The sequence below is a fragment of the Ornithorhynchus anatinus genome, chromosome X5, assembly GCF_004115215.2.
Source record: "Ornithorhynchus anatinus isolate Pmale09 chromosome X5, mOrnAna1.pri.v4, whole genome shotgun sequence".
Taxonomy (NCBI): domain Eukaryota; kingdom Metazoa; phylum Chordata; class Mammalia; order Monotremata; family Ornithorhynchidae; genus Ornithorhynchus; species Ornithorhynchus anatinus.
Window position 1 is genome coordinate 42,710,678 of NC_041753.1, and position 18,546 is coordinate 42,729,223.

Here is an 18,546-nt window from a genome sequence, read left to right on the forward strand (position 1 = left end):
GTCGCATGTAACAGCACACCCTAGTGCTTTAGAGATTCAGTTGCACATATTATTATATGAATGGGATCCATCAGTTTTTTCCTTGGCTAAATTTTATCCAGAAGGATTTTTGTTAATATTTGGGTCAAGCCAAGAGAGGAAAAAAAATTTTCATAAAACTTGTAAATCATTAGAAAATATTTTACCTGTCTTGGCTCGATCCAATTATGAAAGTGCTTTCTTCGATTTGCTTCAGTGATTAAAAAAAATCCGTAAGTAAATAGAAGTAGAAGATAAGGTTGTTTCTTCACTTTTAGAGTAACATAGTAGAGAGAATACTTGCAAAAAGAGATCTGAAATTTGGCAACTCCATCAAGGTTGTGCTATAAATTCAACCCAGATAACTTGTGGTTGACAGTTATCATCTGATGACTGTGTATTTGAGCCTAATAAATACCCTAGTGATTTCACCAGTGTAAGGGGAATTATCATACCAAGTACATTTCTTAGAGAGATAAATTTGGATTCTTGCAAATGAGTGCTAGATTTTGTTAACAGAGGGTGGTGGGAAGGAAAGTTGGGAAGAAGGTGGTAAAATGTTTCACAATTTTCTCATACATTAACCAGAGTAATAATCTATCGTTGCTCTCCTTCCATGCTTGTATCCAAAAAAGTGACATTTTTTGCAAAAATCTCCAAAATACATTATTCTGAAAAAATAATTTGGCATCACCTCAAAAACAACACTTGATTACCTCACTAACTCCTGCTGCTGGTAAATTCCCAATCACCCCTAAGATTACCATTCAACCATTAATAATGTCATCTAAAGGATAGACGGGACAATCAATCATTGCATTTATTAAGTGCTTACTGTGGACAGAACACTGTTCTGAGGGAGCACAATAAAACATAGTTGGCAGACATGTTCCCTGCCCCCAAGGAACTTAAAGTCCAGAGAGGGAGATGGGCATTAAAATAAATTACGGGTATGTACATACGTGCTGTGGGGCTGAGGGTTAGGTGAATATCAGACACTTAAAGAGCAAAAAATCTAAGTTAAGGGCAAGGGTGATACAGAAGAGAGAGGAAATGGGAGAAATGAGCTAAGTCACAGAAGGCATTTTGGATGAGATGTGATTTTACTAAGACTTTGAAGGTGGGGAGAGTGGTGGTTTGTCAGCTATGAACGGGAAGGGAGTTTCAGGCCAGAGGAAACACATGGGCAAGGGGTTGGTGGAGAGATAGACGAGATAAAGACACTGAGTAGGTTGGAGTTGGAGTGAAGTGAGCAGGCTGGGTTGTAGTGGGAAACCAGAGAGGTAAGATATGAGGGGCAAGGTGATTGAGTGCTTTAAAGATAATGGTGAGGGCAGCCACTGGAGGTTCTCAAGGAGTGGGAAAGCAAGGACTAAATTTTTCTTTTTTATTTTATTTTTGTAGAAAAATGATCCAGGCAGCAGAGTGAAGTATGGACTGGAGAGGGGAGCAACAGGAGGCAGGGTAGGTCAGCAAGGAGGCTGATGCAAAGTCAAGGAGGGATAGCCTAAATGCTCTGATCCTGTAGCTATTCGGATGGAGAGGAAAGGGTGGATTTTTAGTGATGTCGAGAAGGTTGAAAAGACAGGATTTGGTGACAGATTGAATGAGAGATGAGTCAAGGCTAAAGTCAAGGTTACTGGCTTGTGAGAGTGGGAGGATGGTGATGCTGTCTATAAGTAACAGGAGAGTCCAAGAGGCCTTCCCAGACTAAGCCCCACTTTTCCTCATCTCCCACTCTCTTCTGCATTGTCCTGACTTAATAATGTTGGTATTTGTTAAGCGCTTACTATGTGCCGAGCACTGTTCTAAGCGCTGGGGTAGACATAGGGGAATCAGGTTGTCCCACGTGGGGCTCACAGTCTTAATCCCCATTTTACAGATGAGGGAACTGAGGCACAGAGAAGTTAAGTGACTTGCCCACAGTCACACAGCAGACAAGTGGCAGAGCTGGGATTCAAACTCATGAGCCCTGACTCCAAAGCCCGTGCTCTTTCCACTGAGCCACGCTGACTTGCTCCCTATGCTCTCCCCCACCCAGCCCCAGAGCGCTTATGTACATATCTGTAATTTTATTTATTTGCATTGATGTCAGTCTCCTCCACCCTCTAGACTGCAAGCTAGTTGTGGGCAAGGAATACCACTGTTTACTGTTGTATTGTACTTTCCCAAGTGCTTAGTACAGTGCTCTGCACACAGTAAGTGCTTAATAAATACAATTGAATGAGTCAAAGTCAAAGGGAGGACAGGGTTTGGGTTGGAAGATAAGGAATTCTGTTTTTGGACATGTTAGGCTTGAGGAATCACTGGGACATCCAAGTAGAGATATCCTGAACACAGCAAGTAATGGCAGACTGCAGAGAAGGAGAGAGGTCAGGGCTGGAGATGTAGATTTGGAAGTCATCCATGTAGAGATGGTTGTTGAAGCTGTGGGAGAGAATGAGTTCTCTAAGAGTAGGCGTGATGATAGAGAATCAAGAGGACCTACAACTGTTTACTTGTTTTGTTGTGTCTCTCTTTCCCCTTCTAGACTGTGAGCCCATTGTTGGGTAGGGATTGTCTCTTGCCAAACTGTACTTTCCAAGTGCTTAGTACAGTGCTCTGCACACAGTAAGTGCTCAATAAATACAATTGAATGAGTCAAAGTCAAGGGGAGGACAGGGTTTGGGTTGGAAGATAAGGAATTCTGTTTTTGGACATGTTAGGTTTGAGGTATCACTGGGACATCCAAGTAGAGATATCCTGAACACAGCAAGTAATGGCAGACTGCAGAGAAGGAGAGCGGTCAGGGCTGGAGATGTAGATTTGGAAGTCATCCATGTAGAGATGGTTGTTGAAGCTGTGGGAGAGAATGAGTTCTCTAAGAGTAGGCGTGATGATAGAGAATCAAGAGGACCTACAACTGTTTACTTGTTTTGTTGTGTCTCTCTTTCCCCTTCTAGACTGTGAGCCCATTGTTGGGTAGGGATTGTCTCTTGCCAAATTGTACTTTCCAAGTGCTTAGTACAGTGCTTTGCACACAGTAAGTACTCAATAAATATGATTGAATAAATGAATGAATGTGTATATATAGCTCTAATTCTATTTATTTTTACTGATATTATTGATGCCTGTCTGTTTTGCTGTCTGCCTTCCCCCCTTCTAGACTGTGAGCCCGCTGGGGGCAGGGATTGTCTATGTTGCTGAACTGTACTTTCCAAGCCCTTAGTACAGTGCTCTGCAGACAGTAAGCACTAAAATATGATTGAATGAATGAATGAATGAACTGAGCCTTGAGCAAGTCCCATAGTTTGAGGGTGGAAGCCAGTGGTAGGATTTTTACCCATGCAAAAACAGGATATTTTATTTTCTTGTCAATTCACAGGGCACAGAGCATATGAATATAATAGTATCTTGAATCTTCCAAGAAAACATGGTGCTTCGTTTATTTGTAAATCATTTCTGTGAGGAAATGTTTTAATCCCTATTGGGTATATGGGGAAATGAAAATCACATGAGAAAGTAAATAATTAACCTAAAGTTTCACAGTTAGCCCCCAGTGAAACTAAAATAGTACTGTACCTAGTTCTCATGGTTCTCAATCATTCTGCTATAAAAAAAGAATCCTCAGCAGCCAGGATTTCTGAAAGAATCTCCAAGTGTTTTCCAGAGGACTTCAAATGTCAGCAAGAAATATATCTCACCACCTTAAGCAGGGTCCCTTCCTCATGCAAGAAGTGTTGGAGTGGGAACATGGCAGAAACTGTCAGGGTATGGTGAAGCAAGAAAAATGGTGGGAAAGAGAGACAGCCAGAGTCACTGCTCAAAGGCCTGTGCTTTTGGATCAAGTAGAGATATCGAGGGGAAATCCTGCCCTTTAACATGATCGGACACTTAGAAAAACATGACTGGCAGAAAGCGTGTCACTACATTTCCTGTTATGCATTATTCAGCTGAATCCTGGACCTTTTTTCATGTCTGTGTCCTTACTAGGATCTCAGAGGTTACAGCCATTTATTCTGGCTTTGCAAAAAACTGAATGATCCCAAGAGATATAATCCAGATTGCATAATAAATGCTCATGGATGAATTGATCTAACCTGGCACAACCTCATGGTATTCTTGGACTAATTTCTGGCCCAGTTACAGAGTTGCCCTCCCTTCCAGCTTTCCCAGATTGCTTCCAACCCACTGCCATGTACCAAACCTAATAGGAGCAATGACCTTCAAGACCACAGGTACAGCAATTTGGGCATTAACGTTGAACAAAAGTACTCATTTGTAAGCTATAAGCTCCTGTAGACTGTAAGCTCCTTGTGGGCAGGGTACATCCACCAACTCTGTTAAATTGTACTCTCCCAAGCTTTTAGGACAGTGTTATGCACATTAAGTGCTCAATAAATACCACTGATTGACTCATTCATTCAATAAACACAATGCTTAGATTTCATTAATATAAAACATGTCCATTTTGAAGAGTGGAGGGTGAATTGTAGGGGGTTACGGTTGAGGTAGATAGGTTAAGGCTTGTGAGAAATGTATGCTGCTCTTTCAGTTATTCAGGAACGGACTGATGGAGAAATTGGGTTTTAGTAGTGGCTTGAGGGGATGGAAAGTTTTAGTGAGCTGAGGTTGCCATGAAAAAGGGATGGGACAAGAACTGAGTTACAGATAAACAGGTTGGGTGATGGTACAACTGGGATCCCAGCTCTGACACTTGTCAGCTGTGTGACTGTGGGCAAGTCACTTAACTTCTCTGTGCCTCAGTTACCTCATCTGTAAAATGGGCATTAAGATTGTGAGCCTCACGTGGGACAACCTGATGACCCTGTATCTACCCCAGCACTTAGAACAGTGCTCTGCACATAGTAAGCGTTTAACAAATACCAACATTATTATTATTATTATTATGATGGGAAGACTGGGCATTGGGTAAATTTATCCAATGACTATGACCTAAACTCAACTTGTAATTGTAAAAACTGAGAAGAGAGATAGATTCAGCATATCACCTCCATCACTAAATCCTGCCAGTTTGACCTTCACAATACTGTTAAAGCCTGCCCTTTCTTCTCATTCCAAATTGCTACCACATTAATCCAAGAATTTATCCTACATGGCCTAGTGGTAAGAGCATGGGCTTGGGAGTCAGAGGACGTGGGTTCTAACACCAACTCCGCCACTTGTCTGCTGCATGACCTTGGGCAAACCACTTAACTTCTCTGTGCCTCAATTACCTCATCTGTAAAATGGGGATTAAGACTGTGAGCTCCACGTGGGACAACCTGATTATCTTGTATCTACCCCAAGGCTTAACACTACTTGGCACATCATAAGCGCTTAAATACTATCATTATTATTACTATTATCCCACACTGATTACTGTATCAGCCTTCCTTGCTGACCTCCCTGCCTCCCTCTTGACCTCAGTTCATGGCATGGTGGATAAAGCAGCATGGCACAGTGCATAGAGCACAGGCCCGGGAGATAGAAGGTCATGGATTATAATTCTGGCTCCATCACATATCTGTGTGACTTTGGGCAAGTCACTTCACTTCTCTGTGCTTCAGTTATCTCATCTGTAAAATGGGGATTGAGATTATGAGCCCTGCGTGGGGTAAGCGTTCAATAAATACGAATGAATGAATGAATGGAGACTGTGTCCAACTCAATTTGCTTGCATCCACCAGCGCTTAGTACAGTGCCTGGCACATAGTAAGCACTTAAGAAATGCCACAATTATTATTACTTCACTCTGCTGCCTGGATCATTTTCCTACAAAAATGTTCAGGCCGTGCTTCCCCACTCCTCAAAAACCTCCTGTGGTTGCCCATCCACCTCCATGCCAAACAAAAACACTTTACCATTGGCTTCAAAGTATTCAATCATCTTGTCCCCTCCTACCACCTCGTTGCTCTCCTAATATAATGCACTCGGCACACTTCATTCCTCGAATGCTAACCTTCTCACTGTATCTCAATCTCATCTATCTCACTGCTGACCTCTCACCCACATTCTGCCTCTGTTCCAGAATGCCCTCACTCTTCATATCCGACAATTACCCTCTCCACCTTCTAAACCTTCTTGAAAGCACATATCCTCCAAGAGGACTTCCCTAATTAAGCCTTCCTTTCCTCTTCTCCCACTCCCTTCTGCGTCGCCTTGACTTGCTCCCTTTATTCATTCCCCCTCCCAGCCCCATAGCACTTACGTACATATATGTAATTTTATTTATATTAATGTCTGTCTCCACCTCTAGACTGTAAGCTCATTGTGCACAAGGAATGTGTCTGTTTATTTTTATATTGTACTCTCCCAAGAGCTTAGTACAGTGCTCTGCACACAGTAAGCACTCAATAAATACGATTGACTGGCTGACTGATTTCAGAACATCCCATGGACCTGGATGAAATCTGGGTCATTCCCATTTAACATAGGAAAAATGTTACCTGTCTCCACTAGTTGGAAAAGTCAAAGCAGGAAAAGAACATGACAACTAGGGACACATTTAGGGAATGTTTCTGCTAATTCTGTTGAAGTGTACTCTCCCAAGCACTTAGTACAGTACTCTACACATAGTAATCACTCCATAAATGTGATAAAAACTCAGAAACAATCAACCATAATAATTTTGATATGGATTGGATTCACAGAACCTTTGAATGGCAATGAGTTCCATTCATTTAACTTTATTTATTGAGTGCTTAATGTGTGCAAAGAACTGAACTGCTTGGGAGAGTACAATATTATATTGAACAGACACATTCTCTGCCCACAAGGAGCACTCAGTCTAGAGGGGGATACAGACATTAATATACATAAATTACAGATATATACATAAATGCCTTGTAAAGGAAGTTTACATCATGGTCAAACTTTCCAATTATAGGGGAAAATATATTTATTCATCACAAATGTTTACTTCCAAGTCTCAGCTGTATCAGTGAATGTAATCATTTTCCAGCAATCCTTGACGTAGTGTAAACTAATGTTATGGGACCCTCTAATGGAGGATCAGACACGCTGCAACAACCAAGACAAAGTGCCCGTAGGGAAGGAGCCAGTGATTGCTTTCATACCCAAGTCTCAATTCTTTTTGCTTCTTAGTGTGCATACTTTTATTGCTCTTGTAAATCTTTCTGTAAGAGCTTTATGAGTTGCACTAAATCTTTTTCAGACTGATAATATGCCTGGTCATACTGGCAGGTCGCATTAGACTATCATATCAATTCTGTTTGACTATAACTCAGACCATCACTTAAATCCTGGGTAAAAGTCAAAGAAAGGCCAAAAGAATGGCCGATTGGCATTGCAGGAGGGTCAAAGGCTGGAAGGGTGGTGATTGCTGCTGTGTGCACAAGCCCTAAGCCTGGAAAGCAGGATTTGCAGTATTTTCTTCATTCACTCCATGTCCCCCATTCCTCGGCTGTTACTAGTCTTACAGCTGCTGTAAAGTCCCTGGGCCTGGTCTATCTTTTCCTGGAAATAAAAGTTGCCACCAATATCAAACTGGATTCTAGGTCTCAGATTAGGAAAACAAAGCCAAGAGGCACTACCACAGATGGGGGGTGGGGGGAAGGGAACAAGGGGGGTTGCACAGTGAGAGGTGAGGAAGTTGTTCTACTGACTCCAGAGTAGCTGCCATTCCTCCTCTCCCTTCCCCTTTCCTCTCTCCTATCCACCCTTTCTACTTACTACCTTCCTTCCTCTGTTTCTATGCTGAGTCCAGAATAAATAGGTATCACCACAAGGAGTGGCCTTCCTGCTTTCTTTCCCACAGAACGGGACTGTGTTCTAAGCGCAGCAATCAATCACTCAATGGTATTTATTATTTACTGTAGTGTTTGGAAAGCTCTAAGGGAGCATATGATTCCTGCCCACAAGGAGCTTTCAGTCTAGCAGGGGAGCAGCAACTCCACCCAGTGACTATGTGATGTGTTTGTGTGTGTGGTTGGGGGTGGGGGAGGGAGGAGAATGAGAGAAAAAAAGGACCAGACCCTAGGCTGGCTGTTCACTCTACCTTCCCCCAAACCCCATCCGAACCCTGTCCTCAGCCATGCCAGTTTACTGTGGGATCAAATATCGCTGCTGATGGCGACTGAGTACGTACTACACCTGCAGACTGACCTGGCATCCCATCCTTGAATGGGGGCTGGTATTGTGTAGGGTCAAGACCCATTCTCGGCACAGCCTTCAGTGAAGGTGGGAAATGCTGTTGCACGCACAAACTCTAAACTTGGAAGGCAGAATTTTCTTCATTCACCCTATTCACTCCATGTCTCCCAATGAGAGGCAGCCGATCTGACTTGGTGCCAACAACCCTCTACATCAAAAATAGCATTCCCTGTGAAATAATTCAAGCCAGAAAGGGCACACTGGCACTTATTCTTTCTATTCGTGTCATCCAGTTCTATATCACCCAGGCTTACTCCCCTCCCTGATTTATATTCTCATACACAAAATAGACCAATGAAATGAAAGCTGTGTTGAATGAGAGAGAGGGAGAGAGAGAAAATGATTAAACCAACCATTTTCAAAAATGATGCTACTTATGAAATGCTCTTTTTGGGTGGATATGACTGAAAAGACTTATGCACTGTGTTCACATAAAAATTGGCTTTTCTTTGCCATATTATTTCAACACATGTAGATCCTGAGGTGATCTTAAAACCTGCCTCTCGATCTTCTGATCTCCCTAAACCCTCTGTTTAAGGGAAAAAAATCCTCTTGATTGTTGCATGGCAGGGTGGTGTCCAGTGCTGTTCTCTCCCACTAGTCCACTGTTACAATACCATATTTAAATCATGCTTTACTCTCTCTTCAAAGCATGTGTTCTGTCTCGTTATTTGTACGTGCATCTTTTCAGAACACCATTCAGCAGGCCCTTGGATATCCTGCTAATGATGATGATAACAATGAGGACAAGGATGACAATGACACATTTGGTGTTGTCACCAGGGCTGAGGGTGGACAATTCCTCTCACCTCCACCACACAGCTCCATGAAGAGAAACCACCTGTCCCCCACACATTCAACAAATTCATCCAGAAAGCCTGAGAAATCCACCAGGGAAGGGACAAATTTTGGTACTCCAGAACTACTGCAAGCAGTATGAGCCCCAGGAACCTTAATATCTGCTGCAAAGCTTTCAGGCTTTCAGGATGAGATCAGTTCTACTTTCACATCATCTCTAGAATTTGCCTCTTCCTCTCTGTAATGAACGCTCGGAAGAGTACAATATAAATAGGCACATTCCATGCCAAAAATGTGCTTACACAATTGTACTGAACTCTCCCAAGCACTTATTACCATTATCGTCATTGTTAACATTAGTATTGTATTTGCTAAGCATTGGCTATGTGTCAAGCATTATTCTAAACACTGGCGATAAATACAAGTTAATCAGATCAGACACAGTCCCTGAACCACATGAGGCTCACAGTGCTCTGTACATGGTAAGTTCTCAATAAATACTCTCAATTGATTGATTACTGCCACGTGTGAAAAGCTGGGTTCCACCACCATGGGCTACATAAAACCAAGGGCCGGAGTAAAAATCCATAAAGGAACACTAGGGATATAAAGGGAAAAATTAGGAATGATAGGAAGATACCCATAACTCTTAGGATGAATGTTAAGAATGATATTTCTCCCAATTTCTCTTCCATGTTCAGAGGCAGAAAGCTGAATTGGAGAGTCCAGTAATAAATCCCAGTAAGGGAATTTTTATTCAACCAATCATATTTATTGAGCACTTACTGTCTACAGAGCACTATATTAAGCTCTTGGAAAGTACAATATAGCAATGAAGAGAGACAATCCCTGCCCACGACAGGCTTACAGTCTAGAGATCGGGGTGTGTGTGTGTGGGAGAGAGACAGACATCAATACAAGTAAACAAGCATCAATATAAATGAATAACATTATAGATATATACATATATACATAAGTGCTGTGGGGCAGGGAGGGGGGGAGAGCAAAGGGAGCAAGTCAAGGTGACGCGGAAGGGAGGGGATCTGAGGAAAAGGGGGGATTAGTGTGGGAAGGCCTCTTGGAGGAGGTGCTCCTTCCGCAGGGCTTTGAAGGGGGGAAGAGTTATTGGTGGATATGAGGATGGAGGACGTCCCAGGCCAGAGGTAGGACGGGGACCAGGGGTCGATGGTGAGACAGGTGAGATTGAGGCACAGTGAGAAGGTTAGCACCAGAGAAGCAGAGTGTGCGGGCTGGGATATAGAAGGAGGAGGGAGGTGAGGTAGGAAGGGTCAAGGTGAAATAGAGCTTTAAAGCCAATAGTGAGGAGTTTTTGTTTGATACAGAGGTTGAGAAGCAACCACTGGAGATTTTTGAGGGGGGGGGTGACATGCCCTGAACGTTTCTGTAAAAAGATAATCTGGGCAGTGGAGTGAAATATGGACTGAAGTGGGGAGAGGCAGGAGGTTGGCAGGGCAGAAAGGAGGCTGATGCAGTAATCCAGTCGGGATAGGATAAGTAATTGTACTAACGTGGTAGCAGTTTGGATGGAGAGGGAAGGGCAGATCTTGGCGATGTTGTGAAGGTGAGACCGACATAATTTGGTGATGGATTGGATATGTGGGGTGAATGAGAGAGTGGAGTGACACCAAGGTTATGGGCTTGTCAAATGGGAAGAATAGTTGTGCCGTCTACAGTAATGGGAAAATTCTGGAGATGACAGAGTTTGGGACGGAAGATAAGGAGCTCTGTCTTGGACCCTTTGAGAGTTTGAGATAGTGGGAGGACATCCAAGTAGACATGTCCTGAAGGCAGGAGGAGATGTAACTCTGGAGGGAGAGAGAGAGGACAGGGGAGGAGATACAGATTTGGGTGTCATCCGCATAGAGATGCTAGTTGATGGATGATAGTTAATAGATGATAGTTTTAAGTTCTTATAATAATAACATAACAACAATAATGATAATATTTGTTAAATACTATGTGCCAAACACTGTTCTAACCACTGGGGTAGATATAAGTTATTCAGGTTGGACAGGGACTGTCCCACATGGAGCTTACAATTCAAGTAGGAGGGAGTAGGACTTCATCCCCATTTTACAGATGGGTAAGTGAGCCACAGAGAAGTTAAGTGAATTGCCCAAGGTCACCCAGCAGACCCATGGCAGACTCGGGATTAGAACCCAGGTCCTCTGACTCCTAGCCCATACTCTTTCCATTAGGCCATGCTGCTGCTTATATTCATAAGATAACTGCAATTTTCTTGCCATCCCCATAGGATTCCCAATTTGAATGTAATGAAGCAGACTGATTCCTCTTCCTTATAAAATTCTACTGTTATCCTTGATAATACAAAATATCTCCACTAATAGTAAATAACTATCTGAGTTTGCATAAATGGCTAAAATAGCCAATCTAAACAATTATTCATGTTTTCCAGGAAACTAGTACCATAAAGCAGGCTTAAAAGATCCATCCTACTTCAGCCCAAGCCTGAAAGTCAGTAAATTTGTGGGAAAATTTGATGACATCACCACTGTCATCAGTAGCATTGACATGTATTTTAGAATATGATTTCTGGAAGCTTTGATAATATTTTAATATGGTCTTTTTTCCCCTCCCCACTCAATAAGAATCTAGACTTTTCATGGGTAACTGGAATCTATGGTCAGTTTTGCTTTTCTCTTGTGCATCAATCAATGCTATTTGCTGAGTGCTTACTATGTGCAGAGCATTGTACTAAGTGCTTGGGCGAGTATGATACATTCTTCTTACTCTAATATGTAGCTCTCAAAACCAAGCTTTGGATATTGATGTGTTAGATTATTAAGGAGTCTGATACCCTAAATTAAGAAAGTGTGTATGAAAATTTTAACATGCCAACAGCTTTGATGTTGAATATTTGTTTAGGTAGATATATAGCTAACACATCAGAAATGAATAATATTACATTGGCTTGTATCGTTGTATGTGAACCATAAAAACAGTCATTTAATCCATGGTACCATTGAGTGTTTACTGTGTGCACAGCACTGTACTAAGGACCTAGAAGAGTACAATAGAATAAAGTATACACAATCCCTGCCTTCAGGAAGCTTACAATAGATCTGGGGTGAATCAGTAAAATAAATTATAGATGGGGGAAACAATAGGATTTAAAGATATGTACATAAATTCTCTGGGTGGAAGGATTTGGGGTACACAGAAGGTGAGGTCTCAAGCACATAAGTGATACAGTATGTGGGGAAATAAAGTGTGGAGATGAGCAATTAAACAAGGAAGGCTTTCTGGAGGAGATGTGATTTAAATAGGGCTTTGAAGATGGAGAATGTGGGGTTCTCCTGAGTGTGAAGGGAGAAGATGTTCCAGAAGGGTGTAAGGAAGAGGTTAATGACAAAAGAGGAGAGAGTGAGGCACAGTGAATAGGATGGCAAAAAGTTAAATTAAACCAGAAGCTTTTGGCATCTAAATTGATTTTTACTCAAACTGCCCTGAAATCCAATCTTTCACCAGAAAGATGCATACCCTAAATACACAGAAACAAAACTAATTAGCTATTTGAAACACAATGAATATAAAGACAGCGAGACAATCACAACCACAAATGAACAAAAGTGAAAAAATTTAAACTTCAGAATTGATCTCATAGAAATATTTCCAACTTCTTGTAATATGCTTTGAATTTTCATTATAAAAGTCACTTGAGGGTTCCAGGCATATCTTATTCTACAGTGACAAAAAAAGTTTACATGAGATGAGTGTAAAAAATCCACCTTGGACTGCAAGCAAAAAGGAAGCTTCCTTTTTTATTCTGAAGAAGAGAGAGCTCTATAGTGGTTGCATAAAATCCAGTCTCTAAATGAATGAGAGACATTACCCCGAAAAGACACCAGATGGCTCTACAATGACACTCACTATTATGCACAAATATTACTTATTTTAGTTCCTCCAGTGTGTTCAATGGCTAGTGGAGTGCACACACCTAGAGTGTGAGGTGGGGATGGGGGAGAATCAGTAAGATACACTTGATAAAAATGAAGGCAACAATTGTTTTGAGATTTAAAAGATATATAATTCTTTTTTTAAAAAGTAGAAATTTCTAAAATGAAATTCTGGGGTAATAAGATTAGGTTTCACAGGAAGATGAAGTAAGAAAATCAGGTGTATTGAAACCTGAGTTAGATTTTAACTGAGAAGGGGTACTAAGTATACCATTTATACCAAAAACGAAGACAGTAGTAATTAGATTTCAATCTTAAAATAGAATTGTAGTCAAATCTTTTAGGCCAGTAGATGTCCAGAAGGAAGGTGAGGGGGCAGTGTGGAGAGCTTCATTATTAGTGGATGCTGAATAAATGCCAATAATTAAGAACAGAAGAGAGCACATAAGCTGGATAGAAAACTGGAGAGGAAAGAGGATTTTTTGTTCACTTTCTGATTTGCAGTCAGCACCGAATTGCCGTCTGAATCCCCTGCAGCCCTAATTGCTCTACCTCATGACTCACTGATTAAGAAACATTTTTCTAGCCCTTCTGCATTTTAAACATTTGATTTTAATTGTTTTCATTAGCCACATAATTTTGTTGAGAACAATCTAACAGTTATTACTGAGGATGCTGATCTCTGTTTTTGCCTAGGTCTATCCCTATGATCCCCTCTCAGGGTTATACTTGGAGAGTTTCCAGTACTCTACCAGTCTCGACCTCAGGAGGGAGAGTCAAGCAGAGGTATATGCATTCCATTCCTAGCGTGGCCAGTGGCTAGCGAATGGAAGACAATCTGCTACAAGTCAAAACTCACCTGTGCTGGGCAGCAGCGGTAAGGGAGAGAGTCGAGGGCAGAGATGCAAGTTGACTGTGTGGAAGGAGACAATGGTAAACCACTTCAGTATTTTTACCAAGAAGACTCTATGGATCCACTACCAGAACGACTGCAGATGGAGATGGGGCATTCGGGGAGAGATGTGTCTATGGTGTCGCTATGGGTCAGAGACAACTCGACAGCATGACAAGACAATTCAATTCCTATGATGCCCATCATTAGGGAGACACATTGACTTCATTTTCCTTAACTAGAAAAATCAGTCAATGATATTTACTGAGCAGTTATTGTGTGTGCAGAGCACTGAATTAAGCGTTTGGGATAATATATTACAATAAGATAAGCAGACTACTTATACTATTACTACTATGTGATAATAGTAAGAATAGTGATATCTGTTAAGTACTTACTATGTGTCAATCATTGTACAAAGCACTGCGAAGGTACAAGTTAATCAAGTCAGGCACAGAGCAGGATGAAGGATGTGGTCAGGTCTGTATAGGAAGGAATGGGAAGGATAGACTTCAAAAGCTTTGGATATGTTCAAACAAGTTCAAGTTCAACCAAAACTTTTGAGGTCTACCCTTCACAATTGTAATTCAAAGGCAAGCTCATTTCAACATACGTAATCAAACACATTTTTTACACTAATTAACCAATTATATAGCTACAATAGAGAGAGAAAAGAGGTTGAAATGCAAATGCATTCTAAAGAAAGTATTGTAAATTATTACTTGAGTGAAATGTTAATTCACAGAACTCAGAATAGTCTTCTAAAACTTACCAGTTAGCAAATATTTGCATTTCTTTTTTAGAATTGATGAACTGCTTTCCATATCAATCCAATTCAATCTAAGTACTAATATGAATTTTGTACCCACTGCTGCTTATTCTCTACTCTCACTATTTCCCAAGGACTAAAGTGGAATCTGAGTGAATCAGAATGTCAGAAAGAGTGAGGGAGAGCGGAGTGGAGGTCAGAGCCAACACAAGTCCGAGAGGGTAATCAGACCAAAAAAACTGCCTCCAATTCTGGAACAATTCTGGACTGCAGAAGGAACCCAGATCCAGACCCACATTCCTTGATGCTTTTCTTGAAAGCTGAATATCTGTGAAATAGACACAATGAAGCAAAAAAAGTAGACTGTTTTGCCCAGAACTGAAGCAGGTTCTCAGGTTCTACTGATAATCTTTCATATCACTAGAGAACCTACAGTGGAATTTTCATTTTATGAAATCTTTCAATCAGTCCAGAGCCTTAATCAGAGTAATGCTAACAAATTATAACAGATACAAGAGGCATTGGATTTATTAGAACGTGCCACTTTCCAAGTGCCTAGTACAGCCAACTGGGAGGTCAATAAATGCTCTTACTATTATTACTAGGGACACCTGCACTATCTTTTTCTTACACATAAAAAAATTGATGGCATTTCACCCCAACTTTGAAGGTACTGCATAAACCTTTGACACACCCACATTTTTTCCTGTTCGTATTAGAAAAGAGCCAGGTTTATCAATCATATTTACTGAGTGCTTACCGTGTGTAGGGCACTGTGCTAAATGCCTGGGTGAGTACAATACAACAATGTAACAGACACATTCCCTGCCTACAACGAATTTATAGTCTAGAGGGGGAGACAGAAAATATAAATAAACGACATATGGCTATGTACAGAAGTGCTGTGGGGCTAGGCAATGCAGAAGGGCGTGGGAAAAGAGGAAATGAGGGAAGGGATGTCAGGGAAGGCCTCTAGAGGAGATGTGCCTTCAGTAAGTCTTCGAAAGTGGGAAGAGTAGTTTCAGTTGGATATGAGAAGGGAGGGCATTCCAGGCCAGAGGCAGGATATGAGTGAGAGGTCAGAGGCGAGATAGATGAGATTGAGGTACAGTGAGAAGGTTGCTATTAGAGGAGCAAAGTGTGTGGGCTGGGTTGTAATAGGAAAGTAGTGCAGTGAGGTAGGAATGGGCAAGGTGACTGAGTGCTTTAAAGCCAGTGGTAAGGAATTTCTATGTTATGTGGAGGTGGTTAGGTTGGGGGTTGCGGGAGAGGTGTAAATTCGGAATGTTCACAAAGTGGTTAAAAAATAGCATTTGAAGAGAGCCACATGAGCAATTTCATTTACAGCAGTTCAAATGGGGGCTGAAATTTAACAGGTCCAGATCAAGATAAAACAATATTTTTGAGTAGCAAAGTCTAAGCATTTTAGACTACCTTAGGTTTAACATCTTGATTTATCGAGCGAAATTCCAATTGGGAACAAAGATAATAGCTTCTCTTGGGCCTTTGAGACACTGTTGCCATTAGATTTGGCATATTAAACTCCCAGGCCACAGCCTGCATGTCGCCCTCAGTGAGGCTGTATGCGACTTGCAAGACATCTGGCAAAAACAGCAGAGAATCAAAAGGGAAAAGATGCAGAAGTGACCACAAAATTAAAAATGAACAAGACTGTCAGGGTGAGATTAAGGTTCTGGGGAGTAGAAGGTCGAGTTGGCTTTTTAAGCTCTTGGGCTGTAGAAACCTGGCCCTTAAGCTAAAGTTAGTCTTCCCTAAGTGAATACCACAGTGAATGTCTGTTTACTGTTGTACTGTGCTCTCCCAAGTGCTTGAGTGCTCTGCACACAATAAGTGCTCAATAAATACAACTGACTAACCCTTCTGTGAATCTTTGAGGTTAGTAGTCCCTGACAAATGTCCAGTTAAATTTCTCTTTAGAGTTTAAGATGATAGAAAGTGAACAAGACACTGTATATGGCAATATGCCCCACAGAAATTCTTCCCTGACTAAATTTGACCATTTAAGTTTTCAAGAAAAAAAATTGCCTAAATGTCCCAGAAAAAAAAAGACTAATTAAAATAAATTGGAAGCACATAGTGCTCACTGATTTTGAGTCACTGACAGACATTTAAAAGCTGTGGTAATGGAGCATTAAATATATTACCAGGATCATACAAGAATTTAAAACAGGTTCATAAAAGTTAATTTAAATTCACAGCATATTTAAACTATGTCTTCATTAGTTTCCCCCTAAATGTGAGACTAACTCAATGCAAAAATGTTGCAGTCTTGAAGTGTTTTCAGCTGCCAACATCATTAAAAGGGCATAAAATGATTCTCAAATCTCTTGAAAAACATTATGAAAAAAGCATTTCGGGATACTGAACAGTGAGTTAATTTATAATGAAAATGGAGCGCACTCCCCAAAATAGTACTATAATAATTTCATCTCACTTTATTCCCCTTGTTCCATTCAGCCAAAAGCAGCAGCATTAGTATCTCTGTTGTATTGTACTTTCCCAAGCCCTTAGTCTTGTGCTCTACCCACAATAAGTGCTCCATAAATACCACTGATTGATTTATAAAAAAGGTACATGCAAGCCCCCAAATCAGAAAAAGCATTTTAAAGAGGGTGGAAAAAAAAATCTCAACCATGTGCCAGAGCAGTAGACCAGCAGGAATCCAATGCAGCAGACAGATAAGTACTGATGGTAACAATCAAAAGAAGGGACACTCTCCTCGAATAAAGGCCTCAAGAAAACTGAAATGTAAGGAGGCAGAGTACAAAGAAGAGACAGTCCCAATGTGAAATAAGCCTATTAGCACAGCAAGGATCGATCCTCAGGAGGAAACTATGTGGGAAAGTGTGTCGATCCTACACCAGTATTATTATCCACATTCCCCACATTGGTAGGACCTCACTGCCAATGTCATTTTTGAATAGGAAGGTTAGCCCTGCTGTTGGTCTAGGAAAAAGAATCGGGAGGCCTTCAATGTAATAATAATAATAATAATAATAATAATGACTGTGGTGTTTGTTAAGCGCTTGACACATAGTAAGCGCTTAACGAATACCATCATTATTACTATTATTATATGTCAAGCACTGTTCTAAGCACTGGGTAGATACAAGCTAATCAGGTTGGACACAGTGCCTGTCCCAAATAAGGTTCACAGTCTTAGTTCCCTCACTGCTCTTCATTGCTCTCAGTTCCCTCATCTGTAAAACAGGGATTAAGAGCAGTGAAGTGACTTGCCCAAAGTCACACAGCAGACAAGCGGCAGAGCCAGGATTAGGACCCAGGTCTTTCTGACTCCCAGGCTCATGCTGGATCCGCTAGGCCATGCTGCTTCTTTATAGTCTTAGTTCTGCCTGCTGGGACTGTCATCGGAAGTGAAAGTTTGTGACTGGAGAACAACTTGGGGCATTCTGCAAGGTGAACAAGCCAAGAAGGAATACGGAAGAGTAGCTAAGGTGAGCAAAGATTGCAGCAGCTACCAAGAGAACCAGCTGCCAGGCTAAGCACTATGTTGCAGTTACTTTTGGCTTTAAATGGGGTCTGCATGTAAAAAAAATACAAAATTTTTGCTGGGCACCAATCCACCACTCACTCACTGCATTGCATGCCCCAGTGGAAATGGGATTTAGCAGGGATGAGGAAGTGGGAGTGGTACTGCACAAACCACTGTCATTTTAATCAATTCTTCTCCACTGCAGCCAACAAAATCCACAGGCAACCAGCACCTCTCACCACCTCCATTCACTTCAAACCAGGGACCCTGATCCCGACATGCCCCAGGTGTCCTAGCCTGCAGGAATTTAATAATAATAATGTTGGTATTTGTTAAGCGCTTACTATGTGCAGAGCACTGTTCTAAGCGCTGGGGTAGACACAGGGGAATCAGGTTGTCCCACGTGGAGCTCACAGTCTTCATCCCCATTTTACAGATGAGGGAACTGAGGCACAGAGAAGTT

The 18,546-nt window shown here is 41.4% G+C and overlaps 1 non-coding gene across 1 annotated transcript; it reads left to right on the forward strand.

The window, feature by feature from the left end:
* Positions 1-13,619: 13,619 nt before the first annotated feature.
* On the forward strand, positions 13,620-13,757 carry LOC114808454. The gene has a single exon (XR_003756302.1). It is a non-coding gene; the product is annotated as a small nucleolar RNA SNORA7 (small nucleolar RNA).
* The last annotated feature ends 4,789 nt before the right edge of the window (positions 13,758-18,546 follow it).